This window comes from Gasterosteus aculeatus, chromosome 21 (assembly GCF_964276395.1).
Source record: "Gasterosteus aculeatus chromosome 21, fGasAcu3.hap1.1, whole genome shotgun sequence".
Lineage (NCBI taxonomy): Eukaryota > Metazoa > Chordata > Actinopteri > Perciformes > Gasterosteidae > Gasterosteus > Gasterosteus aculeatus.
Window position 1 is genome coordinate 2,804,321 of NC_135708.1, and position 21,287 is coordinate 2,825,607.

Genomic DNA, 21,287 nt, shown 5'->3' on the forward strand with positions numbered 1-21,287 from the left:
TCCAAAAATAAATAAATATTTATTGTCGCACCCAAAGCAGTTTCACCGTGATGATAAAGACACACAACTATTCACTGGAAATAAAAAAGAAAATAAATCATTTGCAACGTAGGCTATTTGCCATTTTATTTTGTTAATATATAGGCTATTTAATATGAACGAAATAAAACATACATACACATTTAATAAAAAATAAAATGCATTGTATGCCTACTCACCAAAGACTGAGTATTTGAACACAAAATCCATCCTCCTTTCTTTCCTCAAGAAGACTTCAATGACTCTATCAGTGCGTTTAGTTCCACCAATAAGTCCTTTTCTCTCGACATGGAGGCTGATGCTGAAAGCCCAGTCTGTCCAGCAGCATTTCTGGAATACGGTTTGATTTGCTTTGAGGCGGAGAATGAGCGCTCGACAGAAGCCGTGGACACAGATAGTCACTGTCACACATGCCAGTGTGTGAAGTCGCCCCGTGTCCTCATTCAGATGTTTCTGCTTAAGGAAATCAAGGAGATCAGACGGACTTTTCCCTTCAAAATGAGTAACAGCGTACATTACAGTCAGTTCTGTTTTTAGCTTGGACAGGTCGAACAGTGTTCCATGTCTCCCTGTTAAGCTGGAGGAGGCCGTTTGCTGGGATTTCTTCCGGTAGGTCTGGAAGTGCTGGGGGTCCAGGAGGGAGAGGAACATTCATTTTTCGTGGTTTTGAAACCGGTTTCGTATAAGAATGTTGTCCAGAATATTGCTGTGGAGTTGTTGGCGGTACGTGCGGTCTCCTTGTGCTGGGTGAACTGGAGACGCTGTGTCATCGTAGATCGGACTGAACCTGCGCCTCTCTCGCTCAATCGTGTCACAAAACTCCGTCACCTTGTCGGGCAGAATTGTACATCCACAGTTTGTTTCTGTAGGATTCCAAAAAGCACATCCGAATAATGAAAAATCCCATTGAATGTTTCAAGCAAGAAACAAAACTCAAACTCATCCAGACGTTAAATCCATCAGCCATAAGCACAGTATTTACATTACAGGTCATTGAGCAGACGCTTTTACCCAAAGCGACTTACGTTACACTTTCTTTGTTACATTTGGCCCGGGGAGCAATGAGGGGTCAGGTGTCTTGCTCAGGGACACTTTGACTTGAGACACGGGGCAGCCGGGACTCAAACCTCCAACCTTGCGCTTCGCAGCACTCCCGCTGTACCCCCTGCACCACGAGGACCCGTCCCCGTCGTGGTCGTCATGGTGTTCCAGTAAGTGGGTAAAGGGCTCCTTTAGGGCAGCTCTCTTTTCAAAGACGGCATTGACCAGTCTAGATGTACATTGCCACCTCGTTGGTGCAGCCTTAGGAAGACGGCGCTTGCAGATGTCATCCAGCAGCTGTGTGCGCTTAGGGGATCGTGAGAGAAAGGCTGCAAGGCCGTTGAGGTTGGCCAGGAAGACCTTCTTTAAGCTCTGAGGCTCCTTGAGTCAGTCCTAAATGGAATCGATGTGCATAGCAGTGAATGAATAAGGCCATCGGTGCCCTCTCCTTAACTTTAGCCTGCACCCCATTGAGGCCAGATGCTACGACTGCTGCGCCATCAAAACACTGCCACAACTTTATCCACACTACATTCATTTCCCTCCAAGAAACGGAAAATAAGAGCGGCAATGTCATCAGCCCGCTGGCCGCTTGTCACATGTTGAAATGGGATGAATCGCTCCTTGACTCCTGTGTCCGTCACATAACGCAGGACGAGTGGGAGCTGTGCTGCATTTCTCACATCTGTTGTCTGGTCCTCCATAACAGCAACAAAGGGAGCTTTTTAATCCCCATTCTGATCTCTTCTGCCATCACTTCAGCAATAGCATGAATTAGGTCATTTTGTATTTTGCCTGACGTCCCAATGAAGACTTGCTTAGTGGACAGGTGCTATCGTAAATCTGTGTTGCTTTCAGAAAAGAAAGAAAGAATCTCCACGTAGTTCCCTTTGTTTGTGGAGTCACACTTTCATCGTGTCCCCTAAATGAACGTCACGATCAACGAGTCTTTTCAATATTTCCCTATTTTCCTTCACCTCTTCATGGTGCAGCTCCGTTGCCCTGCGCGCTGGTTCGTTGAGCTGTACATCCACTCGGGTGTCCCTGAAGGTTTTGAAAAGCACCGTTGCTTGTAAGTGTCCAGCCGTACTTTGGTGTCTGGTTGCTGCCTTGGTTAGACAACTCAAGTTAGCAAAGCCAGTGTGGCTCCAAACACCAACTCCATCACTGGCAAATAACAGGCATTCCCAGCAGTCCAGTTTGCAGAGCTTCTCGGGGCCTGTGAGCCGTTGATGGCGCTCGTAGTTGGAACGAAGAAAGTGGCGAACGAACCCCTTTCCCGCCTGTGACGGGCTTTGTAGCGTCGGCCTCGGGCAACCTCTCGGTATCAAATCGGTATCTTCTCCTCCTTCTGCCATTGTGGGTTAGAAAAACAGCTTAGCAGACTACTAAGCTGTTCATTGGAATTAAGATTTAATAGTAGTACACAAATTAATTCAGTTTCCTAGTTCTGAGGTTCTGCATGGACCTGCTCATATAGGACCCGCCTCTCAATATTGGTAATCCAATCAAAAGACGTGCACGCACTACAAGGCCGACATACAAAACACATTGAACGTAACGACAAGAGACACACGTGCTTTAAACACACAGGGAAGGCGCAGGTGATTGGACACAGGTGGAAATACAGGTGGACACAATCAGGGACACGGCGGACAATCGCAGGGCAGGAAGTGAAGCTAACCCAGGGACACAAGAGGCAGGAAACTACAAACCCACACAAAGTCCTCTCTGGTAGAACGGGAGAGGAGGCCCTCATCCGGCCCAGTGGGATGAGGATATTTTCTAATGTCCCTTATCGCTTTCAGACCCAGTTGGGTCTCTACGTTGGTGTAGAGAGAATCAACGTCGATGGAGAAAAGCATAACACTAGATTAATAAAATGTTCCTAATCACTTCATAGGTGTCTTTTTATATGTCTTTCATGCTTTTGGGACAAGCGGTTATTATGGATATCAATAAACTCTTCTACGAGACACAGTCTCTGCCGGTGGGAATCCGATGTGGGACCGTCCAGGTCTCTGGTCTAATTAAGGTGGTTAATGGGTTCTGGGGTAAGATTCCTTCAGGTGGATGAAGGGCTGGCGAGAGAACTCTGTGCTATAGTTGAAATGGTTCATCAGTTTAGATTTTCTGTGAGAACTATAAAGGTCTCTGCAGAGCATCTATTTGTCCATCACTAGTGGAGCAGGAATGAAGTAGAAGCTCTTCTCCAGCAGTCCTTCATCCCCCTGATATAATAATCATCTTTTATCAGGATGTGGCTTGAATTAAGTTGCACTGTTCTGATGACGATCTGGTGCTCGAATTCAAACCTTCAAACAGAACTTTGACTATTGACACATTGGGTGAACACCAACAGTGAGACATCTCATTTATAGTCTGGTTATTGGCCCCTGATCCCAGGGTGGTGCCCCGTTATTATTTATTAAATACTATTAATTTGAATAGTTTAATGTTTCTACCTGCTGATATACAGGAACCTGCCAGATGTCAACAGGTGCCATTGCTTTTAACTTTAATAATGTGTGATAATTTGATAACAAATAAGATTGTTACACTTTTATTCACCACATTTGTGTGTAAATGTTGAATATTGAACTACAAATTAGTTTGATACCTTTTTACAGTATTTTTACCGAATTTTTCCTGAATGAACAAATACATACTGTGAAAATGAGTCAAAGTATAGTCCTACTAGTTTTAGTGTACCTGAGCACAGTACTACTAAGTACACTGTGGGGATGCTGACCATTGTGGCACGGCTGCTTCTCAGTGTGCTCCTCAGGCTTTGCCTCTGTGTTCTTTGGGCCTGATGCTGAAGGTCCACCTGGATTATTTCCTCCTTCCTCCTCTTTGGGCGTTTGTACCTCCTGCTGCACCCTGCTCTCCAACACCACCTGACCCTCCACATCTGTCTTCATCTCCTGTCCTGAATTGTGTCTCTTTGGCTGTGTCTCCTCTGCTGTGTCCTTCTCTTGCCGGCCACTCTCCCCTGCCTCCTTCTGGACCTTTTCCTCCAGGTCTCCCAGAACACCAACACGCATTAACAAAAGCAATATTCTCTATGATGTTGCTTCATCTGACATCACTGCAGCACTCAGAAGACGTTAGGATGAAGCTGCTGCTGCTCACAGGCTGATTCACATGATTATCAGAAGGAAGTAAAACCCAGACTGTACCTGTATTTGTCAGAAGGTAATTAGTCCATGGACATGCGTGTATTAAATAAGGACATGATAAAGTAAGCAGTGCTACAATGTCTTCTCACAGCTAATACGCTTAGCTGCTTCTCAGATGTGTGTTTGATAATGTGGCCCCCCGGACTGGAAGGAGCCCTGTAGAGAGTGACAGATGATACCAGGTGCTAAGTATGGGCACCTTTGGTTGCCTGGTTCTTCCACGTCTCCCTGTTGTGGTGAATCTCCTTGTTTCATGTGACCTTGAAGCCCTTGAAGTCCACCGTGGTCAGAGAGCAGCTGCCCTCTGAGCCTGTACTCTTCACACTGGACCTCTTTCCATCACTGCCACTGACACTGTGGTCACTGTGGACAGTGTAGACATGTGCACACAAACACACATCCTGTCAGACGTGTTGAGGTAGAAAGCTGGTGCCTCTTATTGGACAAAGCAACGCAGTCAACGTTACCCTTCAAAGTAAAAGCATCAACGTGTTGTAAATATTGTTTCCTAGCGTGTTTAGATGATAATGCAGCTGTGCTGTTCATGCTTAAGGTTATAGTGTATTAAAGTACTAGTTTCCTTAAATAAACAGTGTGTAGCGTGTCGGGGATCTGTTGATGGAAATTGAATAGATTCTTACTATATGCTGGTTTTTAATAGTGTTAAAACTATCTAGGGAGGGGTGGTCATGTTCCTACGGTGGCCCAGAATGGACACATGGAAACAATTGAAATTGGGCCTTTTGAAGGTCTGTTTTAGTTTCTATCTGTGACTTCCTGTCTTGGTAGTAGCGATCTGATGAGATGAGGACGTCAGCCGATGGTCCGTGAGGGGAAGACGGGAGCAGGTTGGGGACGGCTGATCTACACCACAGGATCATCTAAAATAAGTGTTTGTAATCTTCTGTTTGTCACCTCCAGCGTCTGAAGGCAGCCGTTCCAGATCGCGATGCCTCCCCAACAAGCGGAGTCACAGTTTTCTCCATCATTTCTGTCAGCACTGTAAATGTTGGTTCCACCATGAAGTCAATGAATCCTGCCGGATACGGAAGACACGCCCACTTAACAGATTCACTTCACCTTGTTGATTCTAATTTGTGTCGACGTGTTTTTACTATTTGATAGTAACTAAATAATCACTTAGTTTTCATGCTACTTCCACACGCACAACAACTAGATACGAATGTTGGTCCAGCATATAAACATCTGAACTTTTCTCCCAGATGAATCGATATACTGGGACAACGGTTTCCATAACAGAGGTACACTGGAGCAGACTGTTCATTAGATAGCAGATAAACAAACAAGCAGCTTTGTGGTGTAAATGATTCTTATTCTATTTTACCAATCTGAGACTGTGCCACCATGGTGGGTTTGTGGTCACAGAGAGGAGAGAACGGTAGACCCAGCTCCGCTTCTTTATCCCCCTAAAAACGAGTAGACAAAGCAGCGTTACAAGGTGCTGCCATCAAGGCTCACCAACACAACACGTCACCATCTGTTTGCTCATTTCTCATTCCTGTGTCATTTGTACATAGAATGTGGATTTGCCTTTACATGTAGTACATGTTACTTCAGTAGCACTTCCGCAGCGTTATTAGTTAGTATCTCTTCCTTTTGTACTTAAGATTGTCTCAGTGTGACCAATGATCTTATCTGGACCCACATGGCTGCTTCAGCACTTCAGACTACATGTACAATCATCCTGTTGTTGTAATGTTTCCTCGCTGAGTGTATTCGGACTGTCGACATGTTTTCAGCCACAGTTCATCTCCTCCCCTCCCTACACGCCTTCCTCCTAAGTCATTGTCTCACATGAACAACCACTGACTGCCTGCTACTGGAGGACAAGTCCACCAGAAGGTGCTGAGCGTCTTCTACTACCTCATTACTAATTCACATGTACAAAGACTAAACCTTATTCTAATGAATGTATACAATCAACTATTGTTAGCAGGCGGTGAGCTGCGAGCGGCAGCGCTGGTTTATCTGATGTTACACCCAGAGTACTCGTCTGCTTATTTTACCTCTGAAAACAAACTAGGTCCAGACTTTGTCTTCTTCTTCTTCGTTACTAGTGCAGAGCCATGTGGAGTACTGCATAAATGAAAAGGCCGCTCATTGATTCAAAGCGGTCACCTGTCTAAAGAACTCCTCCAGAAGGGATGTGGTCCAGCGATGATGGAGGTCCCAGCATTTGGCAGGGTGGCTGATGTCAGCAGTGTGCAGTAGCAGGGACGAGGCCTTTGCTTTGTCGGGCCTGCAAGTCCAGTCCAGTTAGTGGACGCGGCGCGTGAAGGGTTGTAAAGCAGAAACAATCATGGTTTGATAGTTTCAGCATTGTGAAGGACTGGAGTGACTGGCAGCATGAGGCGGGACGGACCCAGACGTGAAACACTCACGCCTCATGTTGCTGCAGGTGGCTTTTCATCCCGTTGATCTGCTGGAAGTGGCAGGACATGTCTGTGGACAACACCATCTCCACCACCAGAGCCCGAAGCTCTCTGAAAGAGGGCAGGCAGTAAAACATTCATGCTCCCTACAGAAGGAATCTTAGATGAAGCTTGGGGAAAGTTTAATCAGAGGAGACTGAGATGCTTTCATCCTGTTGCTGTCACTTCTATATTTCTGCAGCAATGCAGTGCCAGATCGATGCAACTCTGCCCCAAACTACTCAACTTGTCCCTAAAATGAGTCATTTGATTCTGCTTGACTGTAAAATAAGGTGACGTGTTACTCCCTGTTATCATCAGCTGTAGCTCCCTCTAAGCACCAGTAGGAGGCAGTATTTTAGAAGCAACGACTTGCACTGTAATCTGGGGGTTGTATTGTACAGTGAATTATTATTTGAAGTCATTGAATGGAAACAGCGGTAAAAAAGGACGTCCCTTCAGCTGCAGCGCTCTTCTCTTACCTCCACTCGTCTTTGGAGAGATTAGACAGAATGTTCGTGTCATCACTGTGCTGTAGAAGGAGATATGCAGCACTGACGTGGTAGTTCTCCAGAACAGCTCGGTCATTGTACAACATGGCGGTGTCTGACCTGCAAATGCGACACGGCTACTTCAGGAATGATCACCCTCACCGTCATCGTGATAATGCCAACAATGTATGAGGTAAAGCTGCTATCATTCATAGAAGGCTTTTTATTAGGTCACCTGTTAGATCTCTCTTCATGCTCCAGTGTTGTCCACTGTCCTCAGAGACTGCAGGGATCGAAATGCTACAAACGATGCTACGTGGGAATTACCTTGTCTGAATATGGTTATTGGTGGTCCCTGTGTGCTCGTAGTCATGAATGGCAGCTGCAAAAATGATGGCAAAGATCTCCAACTCACTGAGCCAGTGCTGAAGGAGAGAGGCAGACAGACGAGGAGGAACGTGTCAATCGGGAGATGAAGATTAAAAACCCGTCCTGCTTAACGTTGTGTGGTTCTCCTGCTGGAAGTGAACCATCACAGAGTCTCTTTGCCAGTTGTCAGTGTGCCTGAACCACCTCGGTTGTTTTCCAGTAGCACCTCAACTCAAATGAAAGCAAATGGAGCTCTTCACCAAGAGGATCTGGTGCAAAGTGCCTCACTGAGTGCTGGAGGTCACTGTGCGAGGAGGCCAACAGGACAACATCACATCAGCACCAGCAGAGAGGAGATGGAGACCCCCGACCCGAGGTCCTCCACCCCCGGGTGCGCCTAGATATCCTGTCCATGAAAGTCACCAACTGGAGAGTCAAAAGCCTTCTCCGTCCACAAAGCACATCTAGACTGGTTGGGCAAACTGCCAGGACCCCCCCAGTAGTCTCGGGAGGGTAAAGAGCTGGTCCACTGGTCCAAGACCGGGACGGAATGAGCACTACTCTGCTTGAGTCCAAGGTTCCATATGCTGTGATATGAGTCACTGCCTCCCCAGCATAGTCTTTCCCCAGAAAGGTGAAAGTGTGATATCCCCTTCAGCAACTCACGGCGAGTCCCATCCAGCCCCGGCCTTGCCCCCATGCAGCTTTCTGACCCCCGTAGTGACCCACAGGCACGTGGAGGCGGGGCTTGTACCTTTTAATAACACAATGTCTGCATTGTACATGTGGTGCTGCTATAGTCCCTAGACAGCCGGCATGAGGGATTGTTGATGCATTATTTCAACGCAAATTAAGTTGGGTGGTGCTTGTGCTTGGGGGAGGGGCTTGAAAAAGGCCCCGTGGGCCTCTGTTTATTGAGGCCTTGTTTACCTGAGAAGGAGTCTCATTTAGGTTTTAACCATGATTTAAATCTATGTTTTGTCTTTACTTTACTGATTCACTGAACTCTTTCTTCTGTTGTTCTTTCTTTGCTGTAACAACCTACATCAATAAAAGTCACCAAAGTCACTTTGGAGCCTTTCATCCATTTACAGTCAGAGATAACACTAACTTTGCTATTGCATCACCTGTCAGTCATCATTCATCCCGTCCCGATTGGATTTTGAGGTAGGAAAGCTGTGATGAGTGACTTGTAAGATCCACTGAGGAAGTCTGCAGGCACTTTTGAAAAGCGTATTGCATTGTGCTTTTACCCCACCCTGAACGTACCACCATGCCGGTCTTGAGGAGCAGGTAATGAATGGTCTGTGTGACATCAGCCGCATGCGTCAGGTTGTGATAGGGATTCTTGTGTTTGCTGTAGCCCACTTCCAACGAGTCCACGAAGGATATGAGGACACAAACAGGGACCTTCAACAGAAGACAAGGAACAACCAGTTGCTTTGCAGAATTGTAGAAGCAATACAGAGAGGTTGTTCTGTTGAACCCAGTACGTTCCCATCAATACTTAGTTCTGCTGTCACTGACATTGTGCTCATTACATACACAGCGTCTTGTCAAAATGGACATACCTTGAAACGGTTGATCAAGTCATATCTGGTGAATAGCTCATAGAAGACAAATTTCAGAGCGTGGTCCCCACTAGCATCGTTCAGTGCAAACACATCAAAAGACCACATGTCCACATGCTAGAAAAGACACACAGAAGCTTTATTAGCACGTGAATGTCCACATAACGGTTCAACTGTTCATTTCTAGGATTCCTTTGTTAAGGTACCATCGATAAGAAAACATAAAAACACCAGTTACAATTTAGTCTGGAGGATTTTGTACCAATCGACCAATCGAGTCCTTGCATTCCAGGCAGGACGATGTGTCTCAACGGTGCATTTGTGTACATTGTTGGGATGCAGAGAACATGGGGAAAGCCGCTGCACGCCGCGCTGTTCCTGAAGTTTATTTGGCGCTTGAGAAACTTCTGGATGGTTCATTACATTCCCTGCCGATGTCCCAGTAAATGCAATCAAAGAGGGCTTTCATGGAACTGCAGGTAATTGAGTCATTCAGTGTTTCATCACTTATTGAAAAGGCGTTCCTATCACTATTCATTACGGAGCTTATCATCTTTATAGAATATGATTAAGGTGGACTCATGATAAGAATAGAGGGAATACACACACACAAGCTGATTCACACACACATATTCAAACTCCTGGTTCTATACGGTGCGTTCATGATCCCCTCCTGCTCGTCAGCGGAGAAAAAAGAGCCTCTTCCTTTGAGTTGATTTGATCGACTCTTCCCCCTTTTGAAGTAGGACGCGGACACACAATTATCCTGATGACTGACGTCTGGTTCCAGTTGATGACATTAAGCTGGATCAGCTAGCATGGTTTCAGTCAGCGGGTTAGTTTGAGCTGGCTAAGAGGACATTTGATTGGCTTAGTTGCACCACGTACAAGTAACACGTATCCCTGCTGGCTTTGACCATCAACAGCAAACAATCACCCAGTGGAGTCCACCATGTTTGTACCCTATTCAGCTACGAGGATAATGCAGAGTTTTATTATTATTACCAATGAACCCTTTATGTTATCTGTGTTATATTATTCATGTTAAATGGGAAAACCTTGAAACAAACATCACACATCATGACTAAACAACTATGAAGGGCCTAATATTCCACATGACTGTTGCATCAAATACACCAAACAAGCCAAACCTCTCCACAAAGATGCCGGCCTGCACTGCGTGAACGATGCTGCGGAAGCGTGGCCTGTCCTCGTTACGGCGCAGCATCACAACCGTCTGCCGGGTGAAAGTGGAAGCCAGCCAGTCCCGAACCTCTGACGGCACCGAGTCCGACCGGATGTCACCCAGCTGGTCCTCTGGATCCACCAGCCGCCTGCAAGGAGACACGCATCAGACTAAAGATGTGGCTCTGCGTGATTACGGTCTTTCAAATCATTTTCCGTACAGTTAAAATCCCCCCCAAGAATAAAAAACCCTCCGGGGCACAGCCATTAAAAACATTATCACTTTTTTTGTAGAAACAGCTTCCTCTCTGCACCGATTGTTGGAGCACATTGATAAAAACAACAGTAAAAAGGTGGAACCGTGCCTTGACTAAGAACAACCTCCCCTCGATGATGTGTTTGACCTCCAGTGACGGTGGATTAAAGGACCTGGAGAAGAGGAAGCCCACTCCTCCACTGAGGTTGGTGTTGTGGCTCAGCAGGACTTCCCTCCTCCAGTCGGCCTCGTTGGTGCTGTCGCTGTGCGTCTCTTGTAAGAAGAGAACATCAATACACTTCAATTTTTTTAATTAATAAATAGATGCTCTCTTCTTCTCATCTCTGCCTCCGTTCACGTTAAAAAGAATTCATTGTGAGTAAGTTTGCACCAAAAATAAAAACCAATAAACTAATAAAAACCCACATTGGAGATTTGGACATTGCCCTTGTTGATTGCTCTGCGTACTTTCCCTATAGCAGCTTCTTTAGTCTGTAGCCCTCCTGCTCAGTGAGGCCGGACTCTTCCCTCCGGCTCATGTGGTGTCTGGCAGAAATATAAAACAAGTTAAGATGGGGGAAGAAATCTATGACCTTTACCCCCTTTTTCCCCTTTGTTTTCTTTAAAAACATACTTATTTTCTCAGCACTGTACATTTTTTGTTGTTGGCTGTTACTTAAAAACCCCGTCGGGGCATCGCTGCAGTCCGACAAGCCCTCCTCACTGTCGCTGTCCTCTGACTGCCTCTGCCCCCGACCAGTCTGCGTGTCCTCCCCGCCCTGCTGGTCTTGGCTTCACTGCCTACGCTTTGCGCCTTATTTTTTCTTTTGGGGGCAAATTTTCCCCCCCCGCCCCACAGTCGTCGTCGTCCTCCTCCTCCTCCTCCTCCTCCATCTCTGCTTCTTCCACCTGCTCAGCCCCCCCCCCCACTCGTACTTTTATATCCCCCCTCCCCTCCGCCACCCTGTTCTGCCTCTTCTACAGGCTTCCTACTTTGACCCGCTCCTATCTGACCCCCTCCCTCCTCACCATTTCCCCCTGTAGCCAAAGCCCCCCCCTACTGCCCTGGACACCATCACCATCACCGTTCACATTCATACTCACCCCGTGCAGGTCAGGCCCAGCAGCACCACTACCGTGCCCCCCGGGGCAGGCGGAGCAGGGACCCCGCGCCCCGGACAGGCTCTCACGGAATGCCCCTCCTCACCGCAGCTGAAACATTTCATCGACGAGGATGCTGCAAAAATCACGTATTCATAATCATCCACCTTCACATGGAAGCGGAGGTTGAGCTCCACATTCCGGTTGTTAAGGATCATATTCAGGTGTCTGCGGTGAGACACCACGTGCTTCAGTAACTGAGACGTCCAGACAAGATCTTTTTGATCGGTGACACCACCTTTCCGTGTCTGGACAGCTCTCTGCTGAGGAACTCGTCGCTGATGAACGGAGGGACGTTCGATAGAACCACCTTCGTGGCCGGTTGCGTCAGTGGCAACACCTGCACAAACATTTCATTCACCGTGAGGCGCCTCCACGACTCGGTTCACCTTCTCCACCTGGTCCAGGAAGATGACCACGGCGCCGTTCATCCGAGCGGCCGACTTAACGCTGCCGTGCCCGACCTTCTCCCCCACAGCCCGATGTCCTCCACGCTGCACGGGAAGCCCGCGGCGATCTTAATGCCGTGCTTCCTCGTGAGCTGGGAGAACGTGTCTCCATTTACCGTCTAGAGACGCCGACCGGCGAGACACCGGCAGGAGAAAAGAAACCCAAAGAAAAACCCCAACGACTAAAGTGAGAAACAACCACTAAACCACATTAAATTAATATATCTAACTAAGGGAAAAAAAGAACAAAGAGAGAAAACCGCTCACTCAGGACGCTCACACACGCTCACACACACTCACTCCCAGCATGCACCGAGAGAGAGAGAGAGAGAGACAGAGAGAGAGAGAGGTTTGAGGTTTAAAGAATCCTTTATTCCACTTTTACAAAGGAGCCAGAACACAAAACATGAAAGAAAAACCAACAATAAACACACACAGTCCAACAAGCAGAAACAAAAGAGACAGAGTAAACAAACATCTGCATTCTAGCCTGAACAGTTGTTCCCCCCCAGGCTAAAGGCCGCCGCGTGTTTCTGCGTCTGCGTCGACGCGCTGGTTTCACTTCCTGGTTGTAAAGTCCTGCGTGTGTTGCAGAGCGATTCACCTCCAGAACAACAGGTGGAGTCACGTGTTTTGTTGAAGACGACCTGGAGAGTCACGTCTTTGTGTGTGGAAGTCGCTGGTGGCTTTATTTATTGATCATAGACTTTATTGCCCCGTGCATCCACACTGCTGCTTTTCATCAAGGACACGTTTGTCCCGTATTTTCCTCCACGACTTTGTTCCCTCGTTTGTGGAGATCTCCCTCCATGAATCAGAGGCCATCCGGCGTCCTCATAGTCCGCCAATGACGGCTCATATTTACGCATTTCTTCCCACAAAAGCTCTTGAGTCTGATCCGTTACCCTGGACCAAGACGTCGGAGCCCAAAGTGTAGCTGCAGATGAACACACACTGCGTTACGCCGCGTATCACACAGTGTGTTATGAGTCTGCTGCAAGGGGCCCTTTGTTTCCTTCTACTGCGCCTCGCCAGTATTCATCTGTGATTGGACGCCTTCTCCTTCCAGCTTTTCTCCTCCCTCCACTGCGGGAGATTCTGACTCTTGACTTGTTGTTGTTGTTTTCTCTGGGGGGGGGTTGTCTGCATAGTCTGTCAATCATGAATTAGTCGACATCTCATCACTATTAGATTGGATTGGTTTGTCAGGTAGGTGAGGGAGGAAAATCCACTTTCGCAAAGATAAGTTGTTGCAAAGGGCAAAAGGCTCATCATTGCTTTTGGTTGTGGAAAGTCTTTGTGGCCAGAGATCCAGAACTGTGTGGTTTGGTTTGGTAAATGTTTCTGAACGTACGGTCAGTGGATAGTTGGATGAGCTGATCCTCCTCTGTCACTGTCAGGCGTGTGCCGTCTGCTGCGTTGTCTCTGGATGGAAACTGTCTCCAAGCCTTGTCCCTGCGCCGGGAGTCAGCCTCAGAAAAGTACTTCCCACATTGTCCTTCCAGCGCCTCCACAAGAATTGCGCGTGTTGCGGGAGGCGAGAGCACAGCAGAATCCCCCAGCTCATCCACTGACAGAAACATGGAAGATATTCCCTCCCCGATGAGAAAGCCTTCCATTCTGTCACACAGCTGATGCCGTGTGTGTTGCCACCTTGCACGGAACTGTTTAGTTGGTTCAACTCAGCGAAAACGTCAGCAAGATATGAAAGTTTGGTGACACATTGTCAGTGAAAAGTGCAGCCAGCTCTGTGCGCTTTTGGAAAAGTAAAAACTCCCCAATAGATTTGTGTAGTTCCCCGTGAAAGCCGTCGCCCCTCAGAATGGTCCAGTAGCCCAGTGTGTTCTTCTCCCTCAGCAGCACAGAGATTAGAGAACAGACGCCTTTGCAAAGCACTCTTCTTGACTATATTTACAAGTTTACAACATAAGCAGAATGTTCAGGCTTCACGAGCAAATACAGAATCCCTTTGTGTTCATTTCCAAAGCCGCATTAAGACACACGTCACTTTATTTAATACGCTGCTTGCAAGTCGCTGTGTTGTGCCGGACTCTCAATCAAACATTTAGGACAAACCCACGGTCATGAAGATGCTCATCTAACGTTACATGGACTCTGAGTGAGGAAGAGGAGGAGGAAGAGGAGGAGGAGAAAACCAACCGGGTGTCTGGATGCTAAATGTTTATATTCTCATCCAACCACAATCACACTCACTGTCCGCATAGCGACGTTTATCTGGATTTATCTCGTTTTTTTGTCTTTGTGTTGTTGAACTGCGACAAGCCGGAAGTAACGAGGCTGTTTTTAAAATGTGAGGAGTAGAAAGTACAGATATTTGCGTATTTCCACTCCAACAATGTGGAACCCTTCTGCTGTTAGGAAGGTGATGTCATGTTGCTCCTACTGGCTCCCTTTGCTCCACCAAACGCTGCAGCATCCAACATGTGCTGCTCCATCTGGCCTCCACTTCTTGCATTAGCTTCATGTTTGCCGTCCCCAGATGAAGTTGTGTCAGCTTCTCCTTTAAAGATACAGATGAGTAGCCATTGACTCACTGCAGTAGGAACACAGACAAACTCTCAGCGTTATTAGAAATTGGGATAAAGGGAAAGAGCAAACCTTAGCAGTGGTGCTGCTCCTAAAGAAGCCAACCAGCTTCCGTGCTTTGGCCCGGATGCCAGAGAGCACCGGCTGCTGCTCAGGTCCCTTCTTCACTGTCAGATTTAGTGTGCAACATAAAATATGGTGCCGGAGCTTCAGCTCTCACACAGGAAACCATATTGGGAGCACCATCAGTGACCACACACGTCACCTTATGATCGATTCCCCATTCCTCCATCAGGGAGGCTTTCACACGACCTATATGTTCAGCAGTGTGTGATCGGGGGAAGCACTGAACCCAGTGTGGTTTTCTCCCCCACAAAGTGGCACCTTACAGCCAGGTAGGCATCCATACTGATGGATGTCCACATGTCAGAAGTAAGGCTAACAGCAGCCACCTTTTCCACTTTAGCCTTCTCCTTAGCTGACTCCTACTCAGCCTCCACCACGGCCTGCAGAACCTAAAGGAAAACACATCTAGTGCTGAACTGTGAGACAATGAAGTTCTCATGTGTTTCATGCACCCACACATACCTGCCTTGTAGGGAGAACATGATGAGGATCCAGTTTGGACACAAATGCCCTGAATCATCCACAATACTGAAGGGCTGCGTGTCCATGAGTACTTTGGAAATGTGAAAAAAGACGTTCATGCCCCAACAAAATGGTCCATGTTGAATTTTGTGGCTCCTCCATCGATGTTTTTTCAAATAAAGAAACAAAAACATAATTCAAGTAAGCAGATGGCTCCATCAGCTAAAAACAAATGAAACGTACAACCATATTTTTTAGAGCAATGCAAATAAAGTTATACCTCTCCATAAAATAACTCACTCTGAATGGTCATTTGCATATTCCAGAAGGCCTCACTGACTCTCCACGTTCCACCTTCCGTGTTCTAACTTCCATGTCCATGTTCCGTTCTCCACAGCTTAAGAACACTCGCGGGTCAGGTAGTTAGCAGCCTTGGAACTGCACACAGGTTTTTTGCAGTGGGCGAACATTGAGAAAAGGCCACAATGACTCTGTGGCCCTAAAAGGACTCGAGGTAAGTGGGGAATCCAGACAGACGTCTGCATTAACTGGTGTTGGTGGTTTACTGGACTTGTCAGGTGGAGAAGTGGGTACCTGGAGATAAACCTCTGATTCACGCTGTTGGACCTTTTTCTTACGGCGTCTTTTGTGTCTGAGCCGTGAAAGGATGAAATAAGACCATTTAACGCAGCCGGTAGCTTTAGTTCACTACAAATGTTCCCTTCTGTTTTTCCTCATGTGTAGATGACGATGAAAGCTCTTGGGACAAAACGTCCTCATCCAAAGGGCGCATCCCAAAGAAGAGGGTCCGACGCCGTCAGAGACTTGACACCGGCGTCAGAGCGCCATTGCTCGCCCGATACGAAAGGCCCGAAAGCTCCGGGCAGCGTGTCAGCGTGACTCGAGCAATGAGGAAAGACCAAGAGGAAAGGAAGCACAATCAGAGGAGGCGAGAAGAGGATTAGCGTTTTGTTTACGCTAATTGTAGCCTCGGCTATTTTGGTGTTCTCCTAGTCCGGTAGTAGTTAAGCGCTATTTGGTGACTCTCTGGTGGGTCTTGTGCTTTCTGTACTTCGGGTAAAGCTTTGTATATATATATATATATATATATATATATATATATATATATGTATTGTTTGTATATATTAGTATGTATATGATGCACAAAGGTGCAGAAAGACATAGATAAGTGTGTGTTCCACTTCTTGTTAATGTACAGAGAATTGAAATACACAAACAAGGACACAAGTCAAACCTGAAAACAATAGTTTTATTCATATAGGAATCCATGTGTTTATTAGATGATTTATTGGTTCAACTTTTCATAATCAGAGATTGGGCCAAAATATACTGGTGGGCTGTTCGATACATTTGCACTACAAGTTTTCAACAGCAGACGTCATCATAGAGTTTGAGATGCATTGAATGAATGAACCTTTTTACGATACGATTGGCTGGAAAGCTTCACTGCTTCATAAAGCTTCATAGAGCTTCATAAAGCTTCTTAAAGCTTCACTGCTTCATAAAGCTTCATAGAGCTTCATAAAGCTTCATCTGGCTTCATCTGGCCGTCACTAGTAAACAGCAGAATGTGCACAGAGGAACTGAAGTCACACAGAAAGAACTACAGAACAGGAGTTTGCTGGACAACACGAGCAGAGCTACTGAGCCACGTTACCACGTAGGAGTATTAACAAGGTGCCACTGGAGAGGTGAACAGCCCGGCTCTAAATACTGCAGGGGTGGATCATGGAATGTGGATCAGCTGTGTAGGAATGGAGCAGGATGAACGGCCACGCCTCCTCACCTGCTTCCTCTAGACACGCCCCTTTTCTCTTCTGGTTGATGCTTCAGCAAAACCGGAGCTACAAGACAAAGAGTTTGGCGGCGAATCCGGTTGATGCGCGTGAATCAAACATCGTGGACGTGAACTTCCTCACTCGCGAGGTTAGTCTCTGCTCGCGCTCGAAGGTGTTGTTATTGACAGCAAGGGGGTGGAGCCAGTCACCGGCATCTCCACGTCTGATTGGTTCCACTTTTCGTCCTTGGATTGGCTGGATTTCGTCCCTGTTGACCGTTGTGAATCCCCAGAACTGATGGAGCAGGATGAACGGATCGGATTAACGGTACCTGAGGTGTGCAAGTGGTACATGAAGACAGACAATGTCCCTCTCTGTCTTCTTCACAATCGGCTGTGGAAACCCCTCACGTGAGATCTATGTCACTTCCGTTTTACTTTCACTATGAGTCATTGCTGTAAATCACCGTTAGCTGAGTAGCACATTAGCTGCCATTAGATAGCTGGTATCAGCGTTTTCTGTTAACAACCTTTAAAAAACGCTGCAGAGTCCAATCAAAGTTCTGATGAGATAATACATAATAATAATGCTATGATGTCATAACTGAATAAACTCATCATAGGAAAATATTTAAAAGTTAGCTAAATATCTACTGAATTAAACTTTCTTTACAAATACATGTAATATTAAAAGCAGCATCAAGGGTTTGCAGTCAAACTGATTCAGTTTTGATTTGACACAAGATTCAAAGAACTATCTTCACATGTTGTTGTTTTTATAAGCTAATATCCCCCACAACACGCTAGAGAGACGTTTTACAGCAGTCAATGAATATCTTCTTCCTAAAGTGGACATCATGGTTCTCCACAGCATGTCCTCCGGCCTCAAACGTTGGAGCGTCTCCTGTCAAAACTGGAGCTCGCACTCATTCCAACACACTCCATATGGATTTCCTGCAGGAGGAAAAGACGACTTGTCAACAAGGCAAAAGTGATGCTGATCAGGATGCTCGGCCTGCGCTTAGTGCTCCTAACGGCCTTTGGCACGTTTCACTGCGCCCAAAGGAAAGCCACCAATCAGAGCCTGGAGTCTCCAACACAGCTGTCAATCACTGCCAGTGACACGTTGACAATCAAACCGTCTGATCTAAACATCCTATGAGCTGTTTCAGAGGCATGTTTCAGCTACTGATGAGCAGTAAAACATGTTGGGACAGAAAGCAGTCGAGCCAGGACGTGTCTCCTTGTGGACGTGTAGATTATGTCTCGTGTTCTACAGTCAAGAGACAGTGAGACGTTTCATCGAAGCCACTAAATGTTGCTTTAAAGCCGTCATCACAAAGACATAGTTTCACTTTGTGTGTTTGTCTTGAAGGACACGCTACATCCAGACGGAGGAAGATGAAGCAGGTAAACGGCTACAAATAGAACACAGTGAAGCTGAGTAACACACACACACTGAAACACAGAGCATCTCACCAATGGTGAAGCTGAAGCGTCCGTGCAGAAAGTAGCACTGCCGCCCTTTTTAAACGCCTGTTTGTTGGACGTTGGTCGTGTCGTTGGGCTCCTGATGTGCACGGTGTCCCTCAGTGGGTGAGGGGGGGCCGTTCTCTCTGTGCTGCTGTGGACGGGTGTTCAGGGTAAACGCCGCCCTTTTCCTCTTTGCTCTTCGCCCCTCGAGGCTCTAACAACTCTGATCTGCTCCATTGAGACACTTTCATGTCTGATATTTATATTTACTGTGAATTAGTTTCCTCTGCTGCTCCGTCACACACAGCGTTTCTATTTGAAATGAGAAGCAAACAAAAGCGTGATAGTTAAACACCCGACAGTCAAGAAGCGTATTCAAATGTTTCAGAGCAGCTGACGTCATCGAGGCAGCTGCTGTCCCATGAAATGAGCGTCCTCTGTTGTCCCCGTGAGTCAGGACCCCCGAGTCTGTTCTCCCCAGAACGCAAGTCCGTCCTCTGCGTCCTATCGTTGAGAAAGGGCCCCACGTTGGGAGGTTAATACGAGCAGCGTGGAGATCAGGACCTTCAGCTGCTTCCACGTGTCGTCCAGTCAACAGGGGACACGAGGACAGAGGTCCCTCATGATGCAGCTGTGGACAGTCTTCTCGTATGTTTCTGTTGCTGCTTATTACCCGTCCATGACCAGCCGTTCTCCTGAAGCTTCCCCTGGACCGAGGCAGTAATGGAACCACTGAGCTCCACCACCGGGGCTCCCTGAAGACCTTTACTGGTGCTCTGAGTTCTCTCCGTTCTTCCTGCTGCAGGAACGTCTCCGCGCCCCTCAGCTGCTGTTCATACAGCTGTCAATCATGTTGAATGACACGTGAATGAAGGCGGCACGATGCAGCGCGCTGAGGCCATGCAGAGAAGCTCAAGTAGCGGTGAGCCTTGTAGTGACGTCATTGTCTTAACTCAGGTAGTGACGTGATGTCACCTGTCAATCACAGGTCAGTGGAGCCACGATAATGAAGTAACTGTTGTTCTTTGGTGACTAAAGAGCCTCTTCTTGTTCACAACAACGGGTTCAGTCATCGAGCAGCAGCACATGTGGGATTAGTTCACTTCCTGCTTGTAGTTCACTGAGAACGTCAGCGCCTCTGGACACGATGGACTAACATCTGGAGGGACAACGTCCCCTTGCTGGACATCAACACGAGTTCCCTCGTTGTCCTCTTACAGGACGTTGTCCCACACACGTCTCTGGTTTAGTTCAGTGTGTTGTGTTCTAGTGTCTTTTAAACACTTAAAACGCACTTATGTGACGTCACAGAACTAACCGGTGGCTCTGTGGGCCACAGCGCCCCCACGTGGGCAAACCAAGCAGCTGCTTATAAGCGCTCAGCCTGACGGTGACGTGTGCTGCAGAACTCTGTTCAGAAAGGGTTGAATTAAACAAACGCTGCTGCCTAACCGGCCCAAACATCACCACTAACATCAAGTAGAAGAGCCTTTGTGAACCACGCGGAGCTCATCTGTTATTCGGCAACACGGAATCACCTGAAGAACCAACGTGTCTGATAACAATCCCACTCTGAGCCCTTTGGACATGTTGTCTCATCGGGAGACCGTAGCGGTTTATCGGCTCTCACGTTGAACTAACTTACATCCGGAAGACGTTTACAGCAACACGAGCCTTCGGAGTCTTTTCGCTTCCGTTTCTGTGTGTTTCTCCTCCATGTTCCGGTGAACGGAGCTGCTAAAACGAGATGTTTCTACAAGGAGGTCTGGTGGAGAGGACAGAGACTCTCATTATGAAGGGATGAGGACAGACATGTTCATTATTCAGAGGACAGTGGTGTCCGTTGAGGTTGGACAGGTTTAATAAAGACTTTAACTCACAGGGAGACGCCGCTCTGCTGCTGCAGTACCGACAGCGGCCGCGGTGGCGCCGTTTCACCACAAGTCACAACGTCTTTAATGGTTTAATAACCATAGAAAATCATAATTAATAACTAAAGACAATGAGGAACGCTTCACGGGTTTGCGTGTCCTCCTCTAGCTGGGACTTTGCTGCGTCACGATTGGCTGCTTCTCATTAATTGGAACGTGACACAATCTTACAGGTTTTATTCATCAGATAATCTTCACAGCTTCAAACGTTCACGTTCTCACCCTTTTCCTTTCATGCATCACTTATATAATATTTAACTAAGAAACTAAGACATATGCTCCATGTATCAGAGAGCTGGAGAAAAGATCTGCTTCATTCTTCCATTATTCCTCACTTCACACAATGAACATTTGGTACTAAAACAATAAAATGAAGGTGCTGTTGGTGAAAGCGTCCTCATGTTTGGTCCTGGGGGGGAAACAGTTTTAACAATGTGACCTACAGCTGATATCCGTATCTGAGTAAAGATTATTAATATACGTTACGTACAAGTCACGAGTCATTAGAAGAAGAGTCCTTTCTGCCGGTAATCGATTAGTTTGTGCTGTTAATCTGTAAAAACGCAGGAAGAAATGTGACGTTTCTTCATGAGATCTCAGCGGCTGCAAAAACTAAAGGTTTCCTGAATGAAATTATTCTATTGTTTAATGCAGTAAAAGAAATGGACGTATTCACAAGGCTCTTATTGTCCAAGCAGCTAAAAGCAGCTATAAACCAACAGATTGAGATGGATGGATTGATTGATGGAGCGATTGATTGATTGATGGGTGGAT

At 46.8% G+C, this 21,287-nt stretch overlaps 1 protein-coding gene and 1 pseudogene across 2 annotated transcripts in view; one reads left to right on the forward strand and one right to left on the reverse strand.

The window, feature by feature from the left end:
- LOC144390332 (uncharacterized) overlaps positions 1-21,287 on the forward strand; it is a 243,100-nt gene that overhangs the window by 59,017 nt on the left and 162,796 nt on the right. The window lies entirely within an intron of this gene.
- The window catches only part of LOC120814248 (dual specificity calcium/calmodulin-dependent 3',5'-cyclic nucleotide phosphodiesterase 1A-like), a 609,273-nt pseudogene continuing 591,719 nt past the window's right edge, over positions 3,734-21,287 (reverse strand). Inside the window, exons 8-17 of the transcript XR_013454338.1 lie at positions 9,126-9,242; positions 8,824-8,964; positions 7,513-7,610; positions 7,177-7,305; positions 6,665-6,766; positions 6,402-6,522; positions 5,608-5,689; positions 5,178-5,298; positions 4,462-4,616; positions 3,734-4,105 (exon numbers count right to left, since the gene is read on the reverse strand). The product of XR_013454338.1 is annotated as a dual specificity calcium/calmodulin-dependent 3',5'-cyclic nucleotide phosphodiesterase 1A-like (transcript). The remainder of the gene's footprint in view (positions 4,106-4,461; positions 4,617-5,177; positions 5,299-5,607; positions 5,690-6,401; positions 6,523-6,664; positions 6,767-7,176; positions 7,306-7,512; positions 7,611-8,823; positions 8,965-9,125; positions 9,243-21,287) is intronic.